Consider the following 27206-nt stretch of genomic DNA (forward strand, 5'->3'; position numbering starts at 1 on the left):
TACAAGAATTTTTCTGGAATTATAATCTTTTGATAATTTTTTTGAGATCTGTACACACATTAAATTTAACACTCGATTAATTGGGGATTTCCGAAATTTATAGAGTTTTATTATCTAGAATAAGATACTTTTCAGTATTTTGTTAGATTAGTAGAGGGTATTGCATTTTTTCTAAATACTTGTGTACAAAAACATTTTTAGTTTAAGAATAGATCTTCAAAACTTCTAAATATTTTAAAAATAAAATAAATAAATTTACACGCGAAATTTGGTTCACAAGCTAATTTCAGATTTGGATGCAATTAAAATACATAGTCAACACGTTAAAATCTTTAGTTCGAACTTTGTTTCCGTAATGACATAGCCGGCAAAGAATACAGATCTTACGATTAATATAAATTAACAAATGACAAATTTGAACAAAACAACTTTATTACACACAGTCGAAGTTAAATACATAAAACTGAGATTACACATTTACATTTATAGATATCTCGTTTTAAATGGCGCCATTTAGAACACTTTACACGCACTAGAACTGGAGACACTTTACACGCACTAGAACTGGAGACACTTTACACGCACTAGAACTGGAGACACTTTACACGCACTAGAACTGGAGACACTTTACACGCACTAGAACTGGAGACGCTTTACACGCACTAGAACTGGAGACGCTTTACACGCACTAGAACTGGAGACGCTTTACACGCACTAGAACTGGAGACGCTTTACACGCACTAGAACTGGAGACGCTTTACACGCACTAGAACTGGAGACGCTTTACACGCACTAGAACTGGAGACACTTTACACGCACTAGAACTGGAGACACTTTACACGCACTAGAACTGGAGACACTTTACACGCACTAGAACTGGAGACACTTTACACGCACTAGAACTGGAGACACTTTACACGCACTAGAACTGGAGACACTTTACACGCACTAGAACTGGAGACACTTTACACGCACTAGAACTGGAGACACTTTACACGCACTAGAACTGGAGACACTTTACACGCACTAGAACTGGAGACACTTTACACGCACTAGAACTGGAGACACTTTACACGCACTAGAACTGGAGACACTTTACACGCACTAGAACTGGAGACACTTTACACGCACTAGAACTGGAGACACTTTACACGCACTAGAACTGGAGACACTTTACACGCACTAGAACTGGAGACACTTTACACGCACTAGAACTGGAGACACTTTACACGCACTAGAACTGGAGACACTTTACACGCACTAGAACTGGAGACACTTTACACGCACTAGAACTGGAGACACTTTACACGCACTAGAACTGGAGACACTTTACACGCACTAGAACTGGAGACACTTTACACGCACTAGAACTGGAGACACTTTACACGCACTAGAACTGGAGACACTTTACACGCACTAGAACTGGAGACACTTTACACGCACTAGAACTGGAGACACTTTACACGCACTAGAACTGGAGACACTTTACACGCACTAGAACTGGAGACACTTTACACGCACTAGAACTGGAGACACTTTACACGCACTAAAAATGGAGACACTTTACACGCACTAGAACTGGAGACACTTTACACGCACTAGAACTGGAGACACTTTACACGCACTAAAAATGGATACACTTTACACGCACTAAAAATGGATACACTTTACACGCACTAAAAATGGATACAGTTTACACACACTAAAAATGGATACAGTTTACACACACTAAAAATGGATACAGTTTACACACATATGAAACATATGCCATAAGAATAATACAAAGGCTAAGTGAGAGTTTTCCGATATTTTTTTTTTACTTTTAAAGCTGATTAGGGCATTTCCTAATTGAATACATTGTTTTTTCTTTAGGTATGCATATACAATTCAATTACAATATTATACTTTGATTATGTGAAAAGCTAATAAGTTTGGAATTTGAAGTAATCTAAACAAAATAGAATGAAATTTAAACGATCAGAATTCTACCTATGACGAATTAGACTAAAGTAGTAGATAACAAGCTTCTATTGTAATTAACTGTTATTCTTAGAAGAGTTTAAAGTAACCACGATATACTAATGCTTTCCATGCATGAATGCAAAGAGAAAGTGAAAAAGCTTTTTACAAATATGGAAGACCAGATAAGCTCCAACTAGATATTAAGACAAAAGCATGGCATATAGAATTGAAGTTAGTGAACTATTGCCGCAATTGGAGACTGACCAGAATTGGTCCAATTCTCGACCACTGGTGTCCGACAATAAATTTCTCCAATCTAGTAAGCACAAGCGTATGCAGAGAAAAATGTGCGGAAAAATTTAGTCTTTAGCATTCCACTGACATTGTTACGAGGACATTAATCCTAAATCATACACGAGATTCAAATACAATTTATTCAAATACAGAAAGACTTGCTGAGATCAACTAATATTGGTTGTTAATCAGTAGTTACTTTGCCTTTTACGGGACATTTTACTTGTTTAAGACAGTAAAGAAATACAAGTCATTTAAAATAGTATTTAGATGGCAAAGATTCAAGTTTAAAACTGGCTTATAAAATTGCTTATGGACAAATCTAATCCGATATATAAATCTATATAAAGAGCCTTAGAAAGGGCATCGAATTCACCGAGAGATTCTTATGGACGAGGGCAAATGGAGACTGAGAAAGCCAGTTTCTTCACCTTCTTATGAAAGTCAGAAGAATCAAAGATCGGGTTCTTTAAGTATTTAGAAGTATAATTTATAAGGATTTGCCAAACCTCAAATATACAATATTTATCTCCATTACGAAATGGAATAAATCGGATTCCTAAGCGAAAGTGTTCGAGTCTATCCAATGATACAATTTAATTCTGGAGACGAACACTTCCATAGAACACGTGCGACTTGGATTTCAGGCAGTTTTTGGATCAAAATGGCATTTGAAGTTTTTAATTAAATTCTAAATATGATCATTAAAAACCCAAAAAAGGCACCTTGGCTGAATAGGTTAAGAGATTTCGTTAGCAAAAAAATTTTTTAACAAGAAGTAAAGCATTGTTTTGTCTCCTGGGATTTATCAGTCTCGAGATAAATTTCTGAAGATCAGTGAAAATTAAGTAGCTTACCAGAAGGCATTAAAAGTTTACTACGCAGTCCTTTTCGCTCAGTCAAATTGAATTCCTAAATATTTAGGACAGAATATGTTCAAAGAATTGATCAATATATGCCCATAACCATGGCTGTTATTGCTGAAGTCAAACAGGCGATTGGCTTCTAGAATTTTCATTTGATATTTAAGTATAGTATACTTTTAAAGTTGAAATATTAAACTAGAAACTCAAAAGCAAGTACTGAAATATATATTTTTTTAAAAGATGCTATTCCCTCTCACTTTCGCACAACAAATGACAATATGGTACCCAACATTAAAAAAATTGCGATAGTACAGACAATTGGAAAGTAGCTGCCTTGGAGAGTGAAAAACAAAAATTCACAGATGCAAGCTAACTGGAATACTTTCAATGCTAACCTTTTATTTTAACCTTCGGCTCTGCCTAGTTAATCGGATGAAGCCATTTTAAATTACTGGTTACTTACCGATTCCATACTCAATCGGAGAAGCTTTATCCAGACAGAATTACAAAAATGAATTAAACGAAGAATCCCTTAACATTTCTTTCCGTTTTCATCCAGAAATAGCAAACTTCATATGCCATATTTGCAACACAATGAAAGAGTCAACCATTATCTCAAAGCACCATATTATAAGGATTAAGTCATGGTTATTGGAGACAAGATCACAATACAAACTTATGTAAACGACTCGGCAAGACCAAACCCGTCTTGAAAAGGAAAATCCAATAGTCGTCCAATCTATTAACTATATTACTGAAAATGAGTAAACAGTTTCTACCTAAAATCCTTTAGTAAACTCGATTTTATCAATCACAAAACAATGTATTTACAAGTAGCAGGATGTAAGCAATCAATAACCCGATGTCCATATAGATGGAAAAGATTCAATTGAGACATTATCTACAACCAGCAACCAATCAGTCATTTTTACAAGATTATCAAGTGGATCATCTCTATAAGACAGGCGAAATAAAACCGGATGGTTTCCCCTTGGCTTACACGTATAATATTGAACCTAGCAGAGATAGGCAGAAAATTCAGCAATTCAAGCGCTTGTAGAACAGCCGCGATTAGGTTACAGACAGCACCATTTCATTTATAGGTTGACTAATCTCAAGAAATGGAAAATAGAATGACTAACCTCTGCAGACTAAGACTGATGACATTAAGTCTATATAATAAAAAGCTGCAAATTGGACAGAAAACTCCTTACGATACCTCGGCCAAGAACAAACCTCACTTGCAGACTGGCATTTTGCAGTTTTACATTGACATGTATACACAGATGACTCCAGGACCCAACTTGTAGTTTGTGTTATGTATTTCATCCAAGAGCAGATATTTCCCATATTAAATTGCTTTTTCGACGCATAATTGGTAACTTTTAGGAATACAACAACGCACAAAAACAATTTAATAGAAAATGTATAACAGCAATGCTTCTGAAGCATTCCAGCATAAAGGTAATACGGACAAAAGCATATATCGAATAAAGAGTGGACAAAATAGCTGACAAGCTTTTAAACATACAACCAAGGAAGACACTATTAAAGTACAGAACTATAGCTGCACAAAAAGAATCTTTGGAACCTAATGATGGAAGTCTGACATGTACAGGAGAACCATTTCATAGACCAAGAATCAAATTACGAACCACGATTGGAAATCGGACTAACTTTCACGCGTTTGTCTATTTAGAGAGCCCTTTTGTATATTGCAGCCAACTGAAAATCAACTGCAGCTGTGTTTGAGCTGCAGTTTTTAACAAATTGCATTTTGTTATTAAATATGTGTCGACAGTCATATCTATGACAAAGTTAGAAATGAATATGGAGGCATTGTGTTAAGCATACAGCCTACAACCCAATTTTCAGAAAAATCGTTATCCAAGATTCCCAATCGAGTAATGGGTCGATTAATGCTTTTTGCTCTCATTTCAGTCAATGCTGAAATACTATAATTCATATTTTCCGATATGCAGTTTCCTATAAGCTGAAGGGAGTGCCCAATTTTTTCTCTGAAGAATGCACGCATCTAACTAGCACGGATTGTTTATTTTTAAGTTTTGCAGTAAATAGGAGAATTTACTTTATCGGATTAAATAAGAAAAACTGATACACGAATTAGTTTTTACTCTTAGCACAACAGAAAATTTTACTTCAATTGTTCATTGCATTTTCGAACTAGTATATACGAGAATTTTCCCTCGACGAAAACTCAAAATTTGCTTTTGAAGACTTATGCTTAAAATTAAGGTGTAAGAATAAGAAGGCACTAGGAAAACAATGATTTCGAATTAATAGAACAAAGCACAAAAATCAATGTCTTAGATATCGCAACGAAAAATTAACCTATCATGCAGTCGCATATTTTATTTCTAATGGGGAATTTTGGATTAATACATTAAGTGGAAGATGGTTATATTAACCGTTTGACGTCTAGTTTGATCTAAAAGAAACTAAATATATCTGAAAGTTTTTTTTATTTACTATCTTACCTATAATCTACGTTCACATTTTCAAATTGCATTTTCTATTATACATTTAATTTTCAGAATTGTTTACGATTTTTAACTAGACTGCACAAAATTTAAAAAGATTTTAGAATAATTGTTTTTGCTTTAACTTAATTTTGATAGGTCCAAAAAATGGATTACAGATGGATAGCATGGAATACAAATGAGTAACGTTTCCTATTTAAGAACAATTGCGAATAAAGGTCAGCTTAAGAGGGACGTGTCTGGCATCATGGCCAGATGACGATTACTAGGTCTGTTTTCCAAAATATCTTCTACAAAATAAAAGCAAGACTAATTTTGTCGATCCCAAGAAGATTAGCGTCTAAAACATTGAAGTTCTCCTAGATTACCATTTCGGGCAATTCCTCAACGTGCTCACCAAAAGGCCTCAAGATCAAAATTTCTGTTAATCGATTTCAACATAAAATGAAGACGATACTTTTCTGCTTAATGTAACTTTCCTTTCTCTGCAAGTTGCTTAATTCTCCATTCGTTCATAAATCCCTTAAACCCATGAACCGACCTCGAACTTATGCTCTACTCAATAACGGGTCTTCCTGTAGAAAACACAGACACGCACTCGGGGAGGGAAAACACAGACACGCACTCGGGGAGGGAAAACACAGACACGCACTCGGGGAGGGAAAACACAGACACGCACTCGGGGAGGGAAAACACAGACACGCACTCGGGGAGGGAAAACACAGACACGCACTCGGGGAGGGAAAACACAGACACGCACTCGGGGAGGGAAAACACAGACACGCACTCGGGGAGGGAAAACACAGACACGCACTCGGGGAGGGAAAACACAGACACGCACTCGGGGAGGGAAAACACAGACACGCACTCGGGGAGGGAAAACACAGACACGCACTCGGGGAGGGAAAACACAGACACGCACTCGGGGAGGGAAAACACAGACACGCACTCGGGGAGGGAAAACACAGACACGCACTCGGGGTTCAAACGAGTTCTCAAATTAGGAATCGTTAACACCACAAAGTAATACGCTTAAGTTAGTTTAACAGAAGGAATCTCCTCCCCAAGAGGACCTTTGATATTATGGATAATTCCCGGATGAATTGTGTTGAACAAATACAATTAAGCATTTTGTAGAGAAGGGAAAATTGCGTTAAGCAAGGAAGCGTCGCTATTTCCTTTGTTAGCTATCCCTTGCCTTGATGTGAAATATAGAATTCGTATAAGATAGTCTACATAGCAACATTGCAATAGGAAATGTTATGCTAATGAGTTTATGATTGCATTGACAACGAATAAAATTAACAGAAGTAAACAATTCAGTTTTATTTCAGGTTGTCATGAAAAATGCAATTTCTAGCCCATATTTGAGAAATTGTTATTACAAAAATTTCCAAACTGTTCCTGATCTTCCTACAATCACATTTGAAAAAATGAAATTAGAATTTAGAAGATATGCCTTGCTCGGTCACTTCTGGAGTACTTTCATAAAGTACGTTTTCCAATGCAGAGAGCCTTGTCCAAGTTCGTGGGTGCACTGTATGCTACAAGAAGCACTACAGAGAATCATCGCGCATGTTGATTATTGGTGACGATGACAGCCACACGGGTAGTTCACGGTTATAAAGCATGAAGTGAGCAGACCGGTGGAGCACCAATGCATGACAGCCTGTCTTGTGTAAAGGTTCTTCAGTTTCGGAGGATGGCCTCAAATTCTCTGAGGATCTATATCAGATTTAACTGCATCCCAACAAAGTTCGCTTTGATTGGCAAATTAAACATTGAATTTATCCTAGACCTTGCTGGGATCGGTAAAATTCGTCTCGTTTTCATGTTACGTAAGGGATATTGAAAGACGGACCCATTAATCTTTCATCCATGCCAGATGACGACAAGTCCTCTTAAGCCTTCCCTTTCCCTACTCTTATACCTTACTATCCATTACGTTTTTGAGCACTAGAATTTCACGATTGAAAGGAGAAGAAACAACACCAAGTTATTTCTACATATTGCGTTCTTAAATACTAATTCCTCACTAGAATAAGATCCTTCGTTCTTATGGTTCTTAAATCTAAAGAAATTTAAAGGGCTGGACTAATATTTTTAATTTAATAAATATTTTACTTAACTGAAGTAAAGAATGAATTTTAAAAAATTAGTGATGTATTTCGGTATAATTTTCGAAGATCCTGAAATATATTGGGAGTAATTCGATTCTTTTACCAACGGAACAATGTATTTCAGAGACTTCCCTTGAATTTTCTGTTATAGAAATCTATTGAAAGAATCGACTCGCGTTTTAATAAACTGTTCTAACTTGTATATAACCAAGAAGCTGTTTAAATTTAACCGATGGTCAATTTTAAAATAGGCCAACTTAGAGATTTAAACTTTTCAAGAACGGATATCCAAAAACTGTTCCTAACTCTAGAAGCTAATTTTAAAGTTAAACGCAGAGCGCTCTCTTCAGTTTTACGCCGAACATTGTTGTGCTGTTGTGTTCTTTACAGAGCGAGATGACTTCTGCTAATGCGTTAGTTACAAGTATCACTTATGTGTTCAACTCGGCTATGTTAGCTGCATTCAGAGTTCCCCTGAAATATTTATAGAATAAACTATCTTCTATTTCTCAGCGTACTAAACATATACTTATTCACTGGTCTATTTCTGCAATAGTATTAAGTATGAAATTCACCTAAAAGAAGTGAACGGTTAAACATGCCAAAACCTCTCGAAATCAGTCGCATCACTACTGATAGAGTAGACAATATAGGTTTCCTACACTGTAGACTACAGAATGGCAACAATACATAGGATAATGCATTGTAATAGTGAAATAGTAACAAAATTCCAAATTAGAGATAAAAGTTCTAAATTGAGAGTTGCCTCCATGACTTGGACAAAAGAACGAGACAAGCATGAGAAGCACTAAATTTTCACACAACTGAATAACCACAATGATTTTCCCAATACTGTAACGAATTATTTAAATATTCGAATTTCCAGAAAACCTTTAATGAAATAAAAAGAACACACTGGACTTTAAAACTCAGACTCCAATCCAAAATAAAACACAAGGCAGCTACTATCAATAAACTAGATGGGCATACATTGTTAATATTTCAGGCTGCATGAAATTACATAATTATTAAAAAAATGGTAGACTCGCAGTTATTTTAAGCTTGAATATAGATGTTGCACTTCAATAACATTTAGAGTATTGCTAGAAACTCGATTAAAAAGATAAAGAATTCCATCTCTGAAGATTTTTTGAATTTTGGATATTCAATTTCTACAAAGATTGCAGTTTTGTAAATAAGACGCAGGATTAGACAAACTAGCTTATTTTCCAGAACTGTAATGAAGATTACAAGTTAATTTTAACTTTGCATTGTGCTTATAAAACCAGCAGGAGCGGTCTTTCCAAAACTTCCACATACTCTAATAAACTTGTGCCAGAAAGGGCCTTGCATGACATAATGCACAATAGTAACGAAAAATTAACTTTTGGCTTGAGTTTGGCATTTACTGTATCGATCGTGTCATCCTTGGCGAGTTATTTGGCAATGAATCGTCGGCATGTGTTAATAGTCTCCAAAAATTGGATTAGGGCTTTAGACACTTTTCTCAATCGATTGAAACAAAACAACTTTTGTAATAAAAATACTAACTGATTTGATATATTTATCTCATTGTTTTTGAATAATAGCAATTGCATTTTTTTCTGAAAGTACAGACAGTTATCCCTTTGTTGGATTTAGCTCAAAATTCCGCAGATGTGTACCTTGGAGATGTTATTTTTTTTTTGACGAATTTTATCTATTTAGCTCTTTTTTAACTGTGTTAACTCGAACAGAAAGGCAGACGGATTCGAAAGAATTTTGCTTATGATTTCATAGACTACAAATTTGGTGTGGAGACTTTATAGTAAATTTCAACCGTCTAGCTCAAAGTTTGTTGTCACAGACAGACATTTTCCAAAAATTGGTTCAAACTCACGGAAGTTTAAAGCGAGGAGATTCGCCAAAGTATCGAGTTCGAAATTTGGCAATAACTATTCTTTCTTTACACTTCGTATACGAAAATGTAATGCAAATGTAGATTTCGTTCTAGGTTTTATGATCTTGAAATCTTGGTAAAAATATGCTAAATCTTACAACTCCATTCATTATTTCCTACTCAAGTAGCGCAGATTAACAGCCTGTACATTCAGAATAATTTTAAGATTTATTTAAAACCAGGCAGTAAGCATTAAAATGGTTTGATTCTAAGCATTAAAATGGTTTGATTCATTTGGTCCATTTCAGAATGGCCAAGCAAATGTGGAAATCCATGAGTTATTTCTACAGGTCAACTCAATTGAAAGCAATTGGGAAAATCTTTGCAAGATTCATTTCTTTACGGTATCAACATAAGCAGAAAAGTTATGCAAAGGGGGGTGGGGGTGCAAGAATTAATAAACGAACAAGAATTTGAAGGCTCAAGAATTAGATATACAAGAAGCATAATTGGAAATTAGATATATATAAAAAGATTCCACAGAAGAATTTTGAATTCTATACATATCAAAGCATTTAATCTTCAATATTTGGAAAAACCCTCTCAATGGATAAGAAAATTCAACGAATTCGCTGTGCTAAACATACCAACTACTTATTCAATAATAAGGAGTTATTTTATTTTATCTAAGTTAAAAGTAGTAAAAACATAACACTAATGTACATAATGCAACTTTTATAGGCATTACTTTAAAAGTTCCTAGAAAGTTATCCCATTTCACAAGTTGCACAATATATAAATATATTCTTAATATTTGCTTATGCAGTATTAATGACAAAGTATAAACATAAGTTGAAAGCACATAAAATTGAATGAAATAGGGTAAAAATATGAAAAATTTCACCAACATTCATCTGTAAGTTATCGTTATATTCATTTTACCAAATATTTGAATACAAAATCAATGGCAAAAGTTTGGATTCCCAATATGAACTTTACAAGTCAATTTATAGATTTAAGAATTAAAAAATAATGGCCCAAAGCAAGTGCTCTGTTCTTTGCAGTTCTATATCCTCTGACAATGAGTAGTACTGTTCTTAAATAGTTATGATGAAAGAAATTTCAATGCATTTAAGTACAACTGAAGATTGATTTATGAAAAAATTATTTCAAGCTATCGAATACATCAACAATTGCACCAATAAGTAGACAATCAATAGCACAGATCCAAAATATTGGAAAAGTTGAACTAAGGCTACTTTAGCCTGATAAAATATAGACTTCCGAAGTCTACTAGAGACTATGTTAGCATTTGAGTAAACTCTTCCTGCCGATTTAAGCATTTAGTTGTAACATTTGCTATCTTTTTTTATATCTAGAAAATTGTTATACGATGTCTAATTACGCAATATAATTCACCGCCGCAATTTTAAAAGAAATGTTGCCCTCAAAAATCAAAGGCTGCATCCAAGAGCTTCCGATTTGTACGAATTGCTGCATAGGCACTGGGATGGTTAATGTTGCGGCACTCGTCTCGAAACGAATGCTAGAATTTTAAAGCTTGTGTTTTCATCTTTTAAATTGAGTTGGGGCATGTTTTTACTTTTCGACTTTAATTTTGAAAGCGTTTCATAATGCGTGTTTCCTCAATAACTTGGGTTTGTTTTTATTAGTTAAGCTTTCTAATAATTCAATAACTTTGAGCACCTACAAGTATTTAATAATGTGCGATTTCTAACAGATGATCAATAAAATAAGATGGAAAAATTTTATATCAAACGGAGGGCCAAACTGGATTTGGGAATTTTACGCAATTTAAAATACATAAAATTTTTAAATTCTTTAGAAGAGCGCTTTTAGTGCAAATATTTTTAAAGGGGAAAAATTAAGTTTGCTATCGAAGTAAATTTTATTTGAAGACTTAAAATACCACAGAACATAAGCGGATGTCAATATCCTCCAAGAATAAGAGTAGCGCAAATTTGAATAGACGTTAAATATGCAGTTGAACGCATCTATAATTATAGAACTCGCTCCATTTTTGGAAGAATTCTATACATTCTTTGACAATGAAGATAAGAAGGAACCGCTGTTAAATATTTAATTAGAAATGATTCTGAGCAAAATTTAAAATTCTATTGGATTATGAATTATTTCCATCTAGAAAACTGATCAGAAACTGAATAACTGGATGACTTACCAAAAGTAGCCGAGCAGTGATACCAACTTTACTGCACAAATAAGTATTCAATCGATATTTTTAGAGTTATAAGACTAATTTGGGGAATTTGATTCTGCATTTCGCATTCAGCTTTGAAGAACAGGATGTTTTATGTGTATTCCTAACAACTCAATGAGCCTCATCCTAACAACTCAATGAGCCTCATCCTAACAACTCAATGAGCCTCATCCTAACAACTCAATGAGCCTCATCCTAACAACTCAATGAGCCTCATCCTAACAACTCAATGAGCCTCATCCTAACAACTCAATGAGCCTCATCCTAACAACTCAATGAGCCTCATCCTAACAACTCAATGAGCCTCATCCTAACAACTCAATGAGCCTCATCCTAACAACTCAATGAGCCTCATCCTAACAACTCAATGAGCCTCATCCTAACAACTCAATGAGCCTCATCCTAACAACTCAACGAGCCTCATCCTAACAACTCAACGAGCCTCATCCTAACAACTCAACGAGCCTCATCCTAACAACTCAACGAGCCTCATCCTAACAACTCAACGAGCCTCATCCTAACAACTCAACGAGCCTCATCCTAACAACTCAACGAGCCTCATCCTAACAACTCAACGAGCCTCATCCTAACAACTCAACGAGCCTCATCCTAACAACTCAACGAGCCTCATCCTAACAACTCAACGAGCCTCATCCTAACAACTCAACGAGCCTCATCCTAACAACTCAACGAGCCTCATCCTAACAACTCAACGAGCCTCATCCTAACAACTCAACGAGCCTCATCCTAACAACTCAACGAGCCTCATCCTAACAACTCAACGAGCCTCATCCTAACAACTCAACGAGCCTCATCCTAACAACTCAACGAGCCTCATCCTAACAACTCAACGAGCCTCATCCTAACAACTCAACGAGCCTCATCCTAACAACTCAACGAGCCTCATCCTAACAACTCAACGAGCCTCATCCTAACAACTCAACGAGCCTCATCCTAACAACTCAACGAGCCTCATCCTAACAACTCAACGAGCCTCATCCTAACAACTCAACGAGCCTCATCCTAACAACTCAACGAGCCTCATCCTAACAACTCAACGAGCCTCATCCTAACAACTCAACGAGCCTCATCCTAACAACTCAACGAGCCTCATCCTAACAACTCAACGAGCCTCATCCTAACAACTCAACGAGCCTCATCCTAACAACTCAACGAGCCTCATCCTAACAACTCAACGAGCCTCATCCTAACAACTCAACGAGCCTCATCCTAACAACTCAACGAGCCTCATCCTAACAACTCAACGAGCCTCATCCTAACAACTCAACGAGCCTCATCCTAACAACTCAACGAGCCTCATCCTAACAACTCAACGAGCCTCATCCTAACAACTCAACGAGCCTCATCCTAACAACTCAACGAGCCTCATCCTAACAACTCAACGAGCCTCATCCTAACAACTCAACGAGCCTCATCCTAACAACTCAACGAGCCTCATCCTAACAACTCAACGAGCCTCATCCTAACAACTCAACGAGCCTCATCCTAACAACTCAACGAGCCTCATCCTAACAACTCAACGAGCCTCATCCTAACAACTCAACGAGCCTCATCCTAACAACTCAACGAGCCTCATCCTAACAACTCAATGAGCCTCATCCTAACAACTCAATGAGCCTCATCCTAACAACTCAATGAGCCTCATCCTAACAACTCAATGAGCCTCATCCTAACAACTCAATGAGCCTCATCCTAACAACTCAATGAGCCTCATCCTAACAACTCAATGAGCCTCATCCTAACAACTCAATGAGCCTCTGGTTTGCTTTTATAGCTGAGCATCAGAAAGATTGACATGATCGTTCGATATCTTTTTACGGGAAATTTCAATTTTTTTCCACCACCTACCAAAACAAAGTATAAATTAAGCTTCTTTTGGTGGTAAAGGGAGAAATTTATAGTTATGAATATTTTCCCACCCTCTCACCAGCCGGCTGGTAGCTAGCCCATCCTATTTTTTAAGAAAAAAGGGGGGGGGAGGGTGCTATCCTAAACCTTATCCCCAATTTAATGTTAAATATATTAAGCCTTTCTATTAGATACCTAATCCTAATAGTGCGCGCGCACTTCTGTTATTTTTATCTGAATCTTTCTAAAATAAGAAGCTCATCTTTATACTTCAGAGTTGGAACGAGGGAAAGAAATGAAATTTCTCCTTCACTTTCTGCAACTGAAATGGTGTCCAAGTACCTCCTGAGAAATTATCGAGTTTCGATTTCATGACGCAAGGCTCAGATCTGTGCCAAACTGCACCACTGCAAATGTATGCTGACAAGTTATGGTTTCATTAAAGAGCCAAATATAGCCAAACTGTGCCAATCGTGGCTTGGAGTTGTAAATGTAATATTAATGAAAGGTCAATGTAGTATTCATTTTTGTATTCAACAAATTAAAATGAATATGAAATTCGCTATACTTAAGAATACGTAAGGATGTTTGTCGATTAAAATCGAGAATCGGATAAAAAAATTAAGTGAATCGACGTGGGTTGATGAACACCGAGTACTAAAAAGTTAGTGAAACGGGTTTGGTTAATACAAAATCGATTCATTTTCACTTCAATCTCTGCTACAGGAAGATAAATCCAGAAAGGCAACATTGATAGAATGAAGTGCAATTTATTAGAGATTTATAGATTTTGGTCGTGAATTAAATATAATGGTGAAAAAAAATTCCTTCATTGAAGTATTTGCAATTTTATATAAATGAAACATTTTCCCCGCATCTAACGTTACTGATGAAGGATTTTGCAAGAGGGGATTGATAATTGTGTTCCTGCCATTTTACATTCAGTTCTTTAAATGCATTGTTACTGGTTATTTGAAGTTTTAAAGATTTAGATATCGAGAAAGATGAGCATTAGGCGCATAGTTAAAAGGTCGGAAAATTTATATTTCCATCTTAATTCTATGTCTTTACTTCTGTATTACTGTGGTAGACACCATATTAATTTTTGAACTTCCAATTTCAGAATCGTAATTCAGGACACTTTCTCACAATTTAAAATTAATAACAAACGCATAGCATTTCCTATTCTGATGCATTACTTTCCTAGGAGAAAAATGGAATCGAGAGGGAAAAATTATACAATTTACAAATTTCTACTAATACTCTCTATTAATATTCGTTTTTAAGTTAATAAATTTCAGAGTATTTATTTCCAAAATTAATGTCGCCATTTATTCAGTTTTACCGTGTGTAAACTTGCATATATTTTTAACATGCACCATATTCACATTCTTGGCTCAGATTAAAATTTATTGCTTGAAGAGTCACGACTTAAGTCTTGAAAGGCAAAAAGTCAGATGACTTGATGAAACCAATTTTATTCTCAATATCATAAGTATTGAATTTTTTCAATCGGACGAATTAATATTGAATACTCTTCGGTGCTCAAAGTATTGAATTGATTTTCTTTTATTCAAAGGTATGCTGCGGGTACTTAACTATAATTTAAAACGGTTTCAAATTTATGTTTTTATGTTTACATGGTCTATCAAAACACAAGACAAGATATCATATTCTTCACAGACAATAGTTTTATTGATGAGTCGAGGTTTGTATACTATTATTCGGAGCAGCCACTTATAGAAGGATTAGTTTCGAATTCTAATCTTAATGGAATGAAGATTTGGGGGGGAGGGAGGGAAGAGGCTGAACCGCCGTACGTTAATCGAAGTATTTCGAGCTTTCAGAACTGGAAAAAGATTTCTACACTACTTCGGAATGAACTGCACAACACTTAAAACGATTAACATACTGAAAATTAGACATCTAATGGACAAAAAAGAATCAAAATCATTCGAGCTTCTGTATCAAAGATCTTTCGCATGCAATTGCGAAAGAAAATTGCAGTTTTTCTGCTAACAAGGTCAGATTTTTGAAATTTCGTCGACTCCGAAAAAATCTGCCACAGTCTACAATGGGAATTTAGAGTCAGTCAAGTGCTTCAAGTATTCATTGCACATGCTCATTTTACACAAATTTTATATCTTTAGAAACATCCTATTTTGGATAACATACTATGAAAATTTCTTAAATAATCCAGAAAATATTCAAAAATATTTTTAATTATAATTTCAGTCAAAAAATATTACCATGTTAAATTCAATTCCTTGGGCTCTTCCGGGCTGTATTTTCTGAAGAAACTTTCTGATCTGTTCGGGAAGAGCAAACAAGCTTGGGTTTACAGGAATAATAGATTCCTGAAATAACTTATCTGGTCAGGTTCCTCCTTCAGAGCAGCTTGCAGTAGATTCTTATATGCATTCAGTAATGAAAGAACCAACAACCCTAAAAAGAAAACTTTATTTAAACCTCTAAACACGTAGGATTGAGATAAAAATTAAAGTATTATAAAGTTTAATGAGATAAAATTTAATTTACCAAATATTACTTAATCATGTCTGAACTATAAGAAAATATTGTGAACGTCAAAAAATTCGAACTCTACATTTTAACGAATCCACGCTTTAAGCCATTCCGCATTCGAAAAACATTTTTGGATCTTATTTGAACACTTGCAGACTGAATTTGGGGGATGAAATTTGGTATGTGGTCTTTACATATCTTGTAAATATCGCTAGATTTCTACAAAATGTGATACGAACATAAAGGAATACGATAACTACAAAACGTAAAGAGCTAGATAGATAAAATTTGGTATATAGCATTAGCATTTAAGGTGAAAAATACAAAAGGAAAATTTCTAAATAAATCTATTGAGATTTTATCTGTTCTGTACTTTCCTATGGATATAAAAGTGATAACTCAGAAACGCAGCGACGTCGCATTTATATCAAATGTTATTTGTCTATGTAATCTTACTAAAATTGAAGTTTTGCTAAATTGTGACCTCAGTCGAACCAAGATTCTATATTTCTGAATATATGGTTCATCGAAAAAATTCTCTACTTCTAGAGCAAGACTCATACAGGGGTTGAAAATGAAGTTCAGCACCCGTGGAGTTCAACCTCGCCCAAGTTCAACAATTATATGTGAAGGAAGGCAAGTGTGACGATGAAGTAGAAAGCATGCGCGAAAATTTCTGCAAGACTCCGTCCAGTTGATTCTTATCTGTACACAGTATACAGAGTTAGATACCAAACAGTTAAAATAATTTCGAATGGCAAATGTCATGTCAATAGGCTTGTAATTTTAGAAATCTCTAGCCACCGTAGGTGACTAGTTCTTCGAAATCTATAAAATAAATTTTATACTAAATGAAAATGCCATTTAACATTCAGCCGTCAACCTTTTTATTGGTTAGATATGTACTTAAATTGAAGAAAAACGACGAAATGACTCCAGAGGGTGATTCTGGGGCTATATCGAAATTTTATATTTTGAGAGCTTAAAAATTGAAGCACGGCATGGAGCAGGTGACACTTGGACTATATAAAGACCACCAGTTTCTTTTCCACCCAACAAAAATTGGATTGGCTTTCTCCAAACTCATTTAATAAACGTTACACTTTCACATAAAACTGAATCTTGGGCAAAATATGCCAATATTTTGACTGGCATTGGTGATCAATAGTTACTAAATATTAATCTTTGGTGTAACTGGCATTTTCTCGTATACGATGTATCGATAAAGTATTGTAATCGTCAAAAAATTCAAACTCGATATTGACGAGTCTCCACATTTTAGAAATCGAATTAAATAAACATTTTTGTAATTATATCAGTCCGTCCGTGTTCTTCCAGCATTAAATCTATATGGCAGAACTGAAAAAGCTTTAAGCTAGACATATGAAAACTTATTCCGCTGAGTAAACTAACCCAAATTTTAGCACAGAAATTTTATTTCGAGGAGGCATAAAGTTGAAAGCAATTTCCTTAAAGTAACTTATTGATTATAAAGTATAAAGTCAATGTGCTCATTACTGGTGCAATCAAAATACGATAAATGTTAAAATCAAAGTTCAAATTAACATTACCAGATCTTGGTCAACAGATTCGAACCATTCATCCTTTCTGTCTAAAGTTTAAACGAACTGAAAGAAACCGTTTAAAAGAGGTGAAGCAACAAACCAGTTGCCCACAGTTAACTTATCTTCCGCCTCGACCGAAGAGCTTAAACCACTTCGCATATTCCGTCTAAAGTACTTACATGAGGTGAGTTTAAACAGCAGCCAAATTTGCATTGCAGTTGCTGCCAACCACAAATCACGAAAAAGGTCGGGTTCGAATCCTTTAGTTTATTTGAGACTATGGCGCGGAATTCGAAAAAGCCCAAAGACACCATAAAAATTCAGATCCGAAATAATTCTGTATGGCTCTTTTCCAAATGTCCAACAAACTCAGTTTTCACACGAGATTTGTAGATTTCAATCAAATTTTGAACAAAATCCGTCCAGTGGATGTCTGTTCGAATTTAAGTTAAAGCAGTAATTACAAAGACGGGTCTAAATGGATTAACTTCGGTACACAGATTTAACATCTATGAACTTTTGAGCCAAATCCAACTTGGTTGACAGTTGGCCGATTCATACTTTCAGAAACGTGTAAACTTTACTTGAGTGTTACAAATTCGGCATGCGATTGCGATTACAAGTGTAGACTTTCTAACTGTACAAAAAAAATTGCATCAACAAATTCGATTTTCAAATACTCTTTGCCTCAAACCAAGGATTAATCGGCAAAAAACTCGCCAAAGAACAAAAGTCGGATTCAATAAAAATGGCAAACTGATGTCAAGTTAGCATTTCTTGTCTATAGTAGACTAATGCCATACAAGGCGTTCTCCGAGCTTGGCTATGATTAGTTCGGTTCAGTGGAACAAAGACCGAATTATCGTACGTTATTTTTCCGGTTATGTTTAATAAACATTGTTAAAAGCAAGTCATTTTCGAATTTCTCCAAGTAAAGCATTGCCGGCCCCAAGGGTGTCAATTGACATAACGATATGGGCTTCAAAGTGGCTTGTCCAAGTAAAAAGTTTTTGCATATACATAATACATACTTAATGCTTAAAATACAATTACACATGTTACATGTGACGTTCTCTGGAATAACACTTATTAGAAAGGAAACTTAGTGAAATTACTCCCACTGGTTGCTCACTGATTAAAACAAAAATTTGACAGATATAAATGTAATCTGAAATAAATAGAATTTTGTATATGAACTTAAATTGCGTTGATATGCATGTAAAAGTACAGATCGATAAAAGCCAAATTTGGAGACGAATTTGATTCCAAATTTGAACCGAATCCACATTTTAGATGCTAAACTTGTGTATCAAACTATATGTTGGCTGCACTTAACTATGCGTTGGTTCTAAGTTTTGTATTTATTGCGCTCGTTTTACTCGGATAGCTTCGACTAACTTTCCCCGATTAGATTTTTTCTCCAAAATTTGACAGAACTATTAATTTGATATTAAGTCCCACACCAAATTCATCTTTTTAGCTCAAAGCGTTTGAATTTACTTTCACAGAAAAGCGGGAATAAATGCCAAAAAGGCGATGTGGATTTTAAGATATCTGAAAAGATTCGTGAAAAATCCCTAATTGAGTTTTTTTGCAAATTGCAATACTTTTTATGAGAAAGTAAATTGAGGAAATCGGCGTAATAGTTGTGGCTTGAAGATTATCATGGCTTTCGTCAGAAAATGAAACACAGGGCGAGAAAAATCACGCTCCATTTTATATTCTATTCATGCTAATTTAATATATCTGCGCTCTACATACAAAACCGTTTGACCTAGAAGTAGTGAACTTGTCAGAAACGCATTTTAGAGGGTGGGAATTTTACTTCGGGAAAAGATGCAAATTTCAATCAGAATTTTCATTAACTGAAAATGAAGCGAAATATCGGTATCTTTCCTCTATGACTTCCGAAAATATAGCCCAAATGGTTTCTGCATCATTTTAAAGTTCAAAAAAATCAAATTATACCAATGTTAACTTATAAATTAAGCTTCCACTTTTAATGAATTTTAAGAAAATATTTTAAATGTTTTCAAACAATTTATTTCACAAAGAAATGAAGTGTGTAGAAAAAAGTTCTATTTATCATATTGCAATTACGCTGGCAAAAACTCCAGTTAAAAGACCGAGTTAACTCTTACTGAAATTTTAACCTAAAAATGCGATTTTTAGCATTTGTATGAAATAGATTATGAAATGCGATATTTTCTAAAAAAGCAATACGAGAAAAAGTTCTACGATGTTTTAAAATGGTTATCAGTTCAATAATTCAATCTTATTTAAGGCATATACAACTTAATACATAGGATATCCACACTAATCAGGGACCAACAGCTGATTTCTACAACTTTATTAGATACATAAGCGAATTAGTCTAAATGAGACATTTTATATAGTTTGAATCAAATATTCCTATAAATTACGCTCAGATTTATTTTTACATTAAAAAATTTTATACGGATCCTATATTCTATAAGTCATTAAATATTAATGTCTCAAGCCTATTTTATTAAAAGTTCCACTCTTTTGCAATTAAAATATATTAAGTTTTGCAATTACTTTTGCAATTAAAATGTCTTAAGTGAAATTGGAATGCCTATTCTATAAAAAAGAATCGTCTTGACGAAAAAGCGCTACTCAGGGCTCGGATTTTCTAAGGCCGATTGTCTAAAATAATGCAATTGTTGATAATCTTAAAATAATATTCAAAGCATTATAACTAGATCAGGCTTGATCTCGGAAGACAACAGTTAGAAGCAAGATAATTTTACCGACTATGATTTACAGGATCGAAGAACTGTATAACGTAGAATTCATAATTTTCTGAAATACATTTATTGATTGAAATAACACTTGCCGCATTCAAATCTTTTTGAAGAAAAAGCTGAATTGACGAATCAGAAGTTCACTGAATTATAAAATATTCTCCGATACATATAAGCTTACAATACTGAAAGATTCGATTTTCTGTAATTAAAAATGACTGAATTTAGTAAAAAAGTTCGCATTTATTGAAGTTCTCTTTCATTTCAAATTCAAATTTAAATCTTACGGCAAATTGGAGATGACAGAAAATAGATATTACGATGGACAAAATGTCGTAAGGCTTCTATAATGTGAGTTATGGAACTGTGAATTTAAAGCTTAATATTTTGATTAAGCTATTAAGAGACCAAAGCACAAATATTTAACTGAATTTTGTGAGTTTTACACCTGGTGACCCAATTGGTGAAGAAAGGCGTCCAATATTAAATAAGCCGCATCCATTTTAAACTCATAATTTATGTATGAAAGAGCACATCACTGCGTGTAGTTGAAGTAGTGGAGTGCATGAGCAGTTTCATCGGCATTTGACTTGGATGGTGTAAATTTACTCCTGAACTCAATTGGTTAAAAACATTCTAGATGGCAACAGATCCATTAACCATTTCGAGCACATTTCGGATTTTAATTGACAGTTTTGAAACATTTAACTTTAATTTTATGAACAAATTGAAAAATGCTGAAAGGACGATTTTAAGTAGAGTTTATGACTGAAACAGCCTGTTGCTAATTGGCTAGACTGCTTTAGTTGAGTAAATTTATTGGGAATAGCGGTAAATTTAAGTATCTTGCTTCACAATATATAACTTATTTCAACACTGAAGAATTAAATATATTCTTAACCGTACAAATAAGAGCCAGTTGAAGTAGGCACCAAAACTCTCATACTCTAAAAAGGTGTTACTCCAGAAAACATGTTCCATGGCTTTGGTGTTCAATTATGAAATATTCATTTCAATAAAGAATTTATCGTGTGATCCTAAATTCGTCATAATGTTACGGAGTCCCCATTAATACCTAGCATGCGGTTAATAGTACCCGAAAGACTAATGCGTTTTAGGCGCATTCATTCCAACCGATTGAAATCGGTTTGACCCAAAACCATATATATACACACTAGCTGCTTTTGGCGACCAGCCGGTTCTTCAATCTTAATGTTCATTAAAATTTTAATAAATATTTTATGCAATTACTTTAATAGCTACTTCAAAATATTTTAAAACTTGAAATTTTGGATAGTCATATAATTCACTCATAACATTATAAAGGCCTTCAATCATAACGTAATATGTATCTAATTTTCTGTTAGCTCCCATAGAATTTATACTTTAATTTAAAGTGGAAAGGATTAATCTGCAATTAATATAGTAATATTTTTTACTGAAACAAAGTATTTTTTGTATTATGATTACTGAAAACAGTCACTGAGCGTTTAAACTAAAGAATATCTTAATTTATGTAATATTTCAAGAATCTGTCGAAATATTTTCTGAGATTAATCATGGCCAGATCGATTAATTAACAATGTTTAATTTTAAATACATCAAACACTAAGAAAATAAAACGAATCGTTTAAAATAATCGGTCGAAAACATTTTAAGCCTAGCCTAATTAGAGTAGGAAAAAAACTGAAGCCTTACTCATTTGGCGGTGGGGAAAATAAAAAGTTTTTGGCGGGAAAGTTAGTTTTTAATTAAAATTTAATTAAAAATTCATAAAAATGGTCCCCAGGTGAACATTCCCGACCTCCAAGGTATACATGTACCAAATTTGGAAGCTATAGGTCAAACGGTCTGACCTGTAGAGCGCCAACACACACACACATACATACACCTGAGCTTTATACAAGTATAGATATGTTTACATGCTTTTGAAATTACAGACTGACAACGTGAACCCCTTGATAGATTTGATCCACAATTTAATGGACATCTATACTATAGATATTAAGCCTGTACCAAGTTTAGTTTAGCTCTGTTAATGTCTAGATTTAAGGCAACACTAGTCTATTGAAATATGTACCAAGTTGCATCTGAACTCTCGAAGTTGGTGCTGATTTTTATTTAAGCAGCAGGGCAGATTTCTTTAGGACGGATTTTGCTTATAATTTGGCAACAATTTAAAAATCTTGCGTAAAAACCGTAGTCCAAATTCACCCGTCTGTCTCAAAATATTTTTGAACTGTATCAGACGAACAAACTTCGTGTTATTCATAATCGGGGTGGTAAAAATCTCGAATTTGAATTTTTAGACGATTACAGTACTTTATACGTTAGAAAGTATGAATGAACATGGAATCGCAATTTCAAAAAAATTAAAACTTCTACCAAGCACATGCAGCAAACTCATTTATTAATATACTTAGTATGATTTTACTGTCAATAAATAGTATTAGCAATTGAATATATTAATTTCAGGAGACAATTTTAAGTAAGCTGCTTAAAATATAACATTCAGCATTTAAGCTTAAAAGTTGAGAGGAAGTAATTGTAAATTAAGAAAAATAATATTTCAATTTACTTACATTTGTAAAAGTCCCGTACTGGCGTAACGCATCTCGGATCCAGCGTTATCCTTGTTGAAACTAATTGCACCAGCAGATAATTACGGAAGCCTCCATTGCGTTTAGCATTAGTCGATTCTTGTATAGCAAGTCTTCTAAAATCCCGACATTTTTGTACTAATTTTCTCGACTCACCAAGTATCCAGACAATAGCAGATGAGATGACAAATTGAATAGCCTGAAAAGAACGGAAATATATAAATGAAACGTGTTTAAACTGTTCACAACTTAAAGATATAGAAAATGATATGATCCCTCAAGTGATCTCAGTTTATAAAACCATTGCCAGTGATTTATTTTGCTAATCAGATGATGCAACTTATTTGGGGCATTATTTTAATTTCTATGAAAAGGGCATTTGGGTAGTGAAGCGTTTTAATGATTTGCCTTTTAGATTTATATTTTTACTTAATTGCAGATTAAAGATTCAGTAATTCGATGCACGAGTGAGACTCATCTTTTGCGAAACTTTTAATAAAGAATTAAAAGACAGCTTACTAGTGTTGAGTTGATGCTAGATAATCAGTTTCAGTTTTTTTGATGTGGAACAAATGCTTGACAAAACATGCCGAAGCGTCTTCAAGAAACTCCCCAATACAGATGTTATCCTCCTGCCCTAGCATTTAAATTGTGAACCATTGTTAAGGCCATGACAACCACGAATTTATTTTTATTTGATGTCCGCATATGACCGTTTTGTACCTCAATATTATAGTGAACCGAGAATATAAGGATTTTTTTGTCGATCGAAATTAAAATTGTTAGAAATCCAATTTTTGTACGAAAATCACATGCCAGATTTCATCTTATTAAATGTTGAGTTTTTATCACATGCAAATATACTTACTGACAGTCAACCCATTGACTGATTAGTTTCAAATTTGGCACAGATAATTTAGATGTTAAAATTGTACCAAATACCAAGCGTCTACCTTTTTATACTTCATAGCTATTGTGTTGTACTCGAACAGATGTTCTGTGAATGGTTTTGGCCAAAATTTAATCGAGCTCTTAAAATTTTGAGCTACGTTTCATTGTTGTAGCTCAAAGCGTTTCAATTATGGCCAAATACAGACATCTCTAAAGACAGTTTCCGAACTCGTGGAGGACTGAAACATAACAATTCATCAAAAACTCGAGTTCGAAATTTAGCGATTATAATAAGCTAGGAGAAATGGCATGATAAATTAAAACCCATCAAAACGCAAAGCATAACTTATTAGATACGACATAATCCAATCATTCAATTGCCCCTAGATGAAATTTCATTTAAGATTGAAATTTTTCATGAACAAAATGCAATGGATAATTGCAAAGTATATAATTTTGAAATGTGAACTCTACAAAAAATTTCTACATAAATTGACCAATTAACAAAGTTAGCGGTATTTTTACCTTCTAACCATACATTGCATTTTCGACATCAGAGTGGCTCGTTTTGGTCCGTTTATCTTAAAAGATTAACACTACGCTTGCATATAAAATCTTTGAATTCAACGCATTAGAGAAGCTACTAAGCTCACATTATAGTTTCAGGCGAATTTTTCAAGTTAAAGCAATATCTGCAACATTCCATCTTCAGATACCCCAAGGATGGCGACTTTCAATTCTCAATGACGAATACAGGCGCTTTCAGGTTGGAGAGTATTGCAGACTAACCACTGATTGATTATTGCTTTCGTTTTATGTTGAATCTCGTAAATATAACTTCACGCTCATGATTCTGTCCTCAACTGAAGCATGTTCCTAATTAAGCATAATTCCATGATATCGTTTTAATGTTTATTAAGTTTCTCAAAATTAAGTTTCCGAGTATTCTAAATCAAATTTCAAGTTATCTTTTAAGGTAATGTAATTACAGTTTGTTCCAGGATTAGTAGAAGCGTTTTTTCCTGAAGCTTTCAGAAATGGAAGGAAGTCATGCGATTGCTATTTGATGAAACACAAATGGTTTGAATATCATTACAATAATGTAATGTAAGAAAAACTAATAGTTATTTTAAATATTGTCAAAATTAAGAAAAATTGTATGGTAATAACATTTTCTTAGACAATCTTAAATTTTAAAAAGACGCAGAAACTAAATTTTTGCTTCAAGGTTTCAGGAAATAATCACCCAAGAAAATTCAAGTTTCATTTAGTATGCAATTGAAGTTTCATAAAATCGCTTAGAGATAAACATTTTCATTTTCTAAAGTATACCTGTGCCGAATTTGATAGTTTTAGTGGCTGTCCTGTAAACTTCCGGCACAAATATATACACTTCCTTGTTAAGTATAGATTTCACAGTTCAAGAGAAAACCAACCGAGATAAAAAAAAATCAAATAAACAATTAGAAATGAAATATGCTTTGACAAATTAGAAGTTTCATTAAAAAATAGGTCGGAATATGTTTGAATTCGATTGTTCAAATTCTCGTAATTCTATAGTTTCAGATTTCATAGTGTAGGGATAAAATGCAGTTAGAAAGCGATTGTTTCGCATTTGCGAACTAAATATTGCACATACTAATATAGCCATAAAGGTTTTGAACTTAAAGGTTGTGACCCAAATGGACAAGCAAATTGTTTATCGGGATATGCCGTTGAAACTTTTAATTGATAAATTTCTTATTCGAACTTCAATTAAAAATTCTTCAACAATAAAGCAATTGTTATAATTGGAGCTTAATCAACATATTTCGCTTAAATAAGAAGAGTAAATGCTCAAAAGACGTCCAAAAAGTGTCGAAAATGAGATTAAATTAATTTTCAGAACAATGGCTCACAATTACCAACTTGGCATTCAATAAAATTGTGTGACAAAACGTTACAAACGAGGATACATATTATACGCTGGCTGAGAATGAATATTCCATAGATAACTAACTACAGAAACATTAAAAACTAGCGTCAAACATTATTCACTTTCATTTGCAGCAAAATACTTACAGGGTTATGAAGTAATTGATTCCTCAAAAAAAAATTAGGTTGCAAAAAAAAAAAAAAAACTGTTAGAACGGCAATGGTCTATAATTATCAGTTTATAACCTAAAGCAAAGTACTAGAAAACATCCGCATAGTAATGATATTTATATTTACCGAATATAATAAACAACTTGCGATAGAAGCACGAGAAAAATTACCTTTATCAGATTAACAGGAGTCTGTCTCAATCCTAAGGCAGTCGGAACCCTCTCCGCCTCAGAATTCTCACGAAGTGAGATATCACTATACCAAAAATCTTTGCAAATTATAATCTACTTCACTTCAAATCAATGGACTGGAGTATAACTCCTTAAGCTATGGGTCCAGGTTCTAATCATGATTGTTTGAAATCTTTTTATGCTATTAAAATTTCGTCAGCCTTTGCAATATGGATTTTTTTTTTATTTATTAAGTTGCGATAAATAACTCCATTTAATTCTAAGAATTTCATTCCAGTTTTACAAATACGCACTATAAACTATATTTATTTTTAAATTATTTTAATGCAGATCAGTTATTTGTTTTTGTTTTCAATTTCCTTGATTATGAATACACTTGGGAACGCCAATAATATGATCTCAAATGAGGCTGCATTTGTAAAAAGTATTTGAAGCCCTGGTAAAGAACTCCAGGATAGAGTAATATTCTATTATTATGTTCGTGACTGTTTAGAATTTAAGAAAGAATTTTGAAATCAACAACAACAACAACAAAAAGATGAGTTAAATACTAAATTGTAATAATAAATAAATACTAAATACTTAATAGCACAAATAGCAATCCATAAGGCAATTTCAAACAACAGAACTTGAGATTATACACTATCTACCAAAAAGTATTTGGACACCCATGCAAATGAGATTATCTGCGGTCATGATGACGTCACATCTTCTATACTTAAATATCGTGTAGGATCCAGTAATGGCATTAGCCACGAAATTCAGCTCTGTCTGACATAGAGAAAGGTGTAATTGTTGAATATCATTGAAATGGTCGATCCTTGAAAGGCATATATAGCGAGTTAAACTTTCCAAA

General features: G+C 34.0%; 1 long non-coding RNA gene across 1 annotated transcript; it reads right to left on the reverse strand.

The window, feature by feature from the left end:
• Positions 1-448: 448 nt before the first annotated feature.
• LOC129972285 (uncharacterized) lies at positions 449-26410 on the reverse strand. Its single transcript, XR_008784846.1, has 4 exons — positions 26330-26410; positions 23166-23382; positions 15980-16175; positions 449-1624 (listed from the first exon to the last, which is right to left on the reverse strand). It is a non-coding gene; the product is annotated as an uncharacterized LOC129972285 (long non-coding RNA).
• Positions 26411-27206: the final 796 nt, after the last annotated feature.

The sequence above is a fragment of the Argiope bruennichi genome, chromosome 6, assembly GCF_947563725.1.
Source record: "Argiope bruennichi chromosome 6, qqArgBrue1.1, whole genome shotgun sequence".
In the NCBI taxonomy this organism is placed as follows: domain Eukaryota; kingdom Metazoa; phylum Arthropoda; class Arachnida; order Araneae; family Araneidae; genus Argiope; species Argiope bruennichi.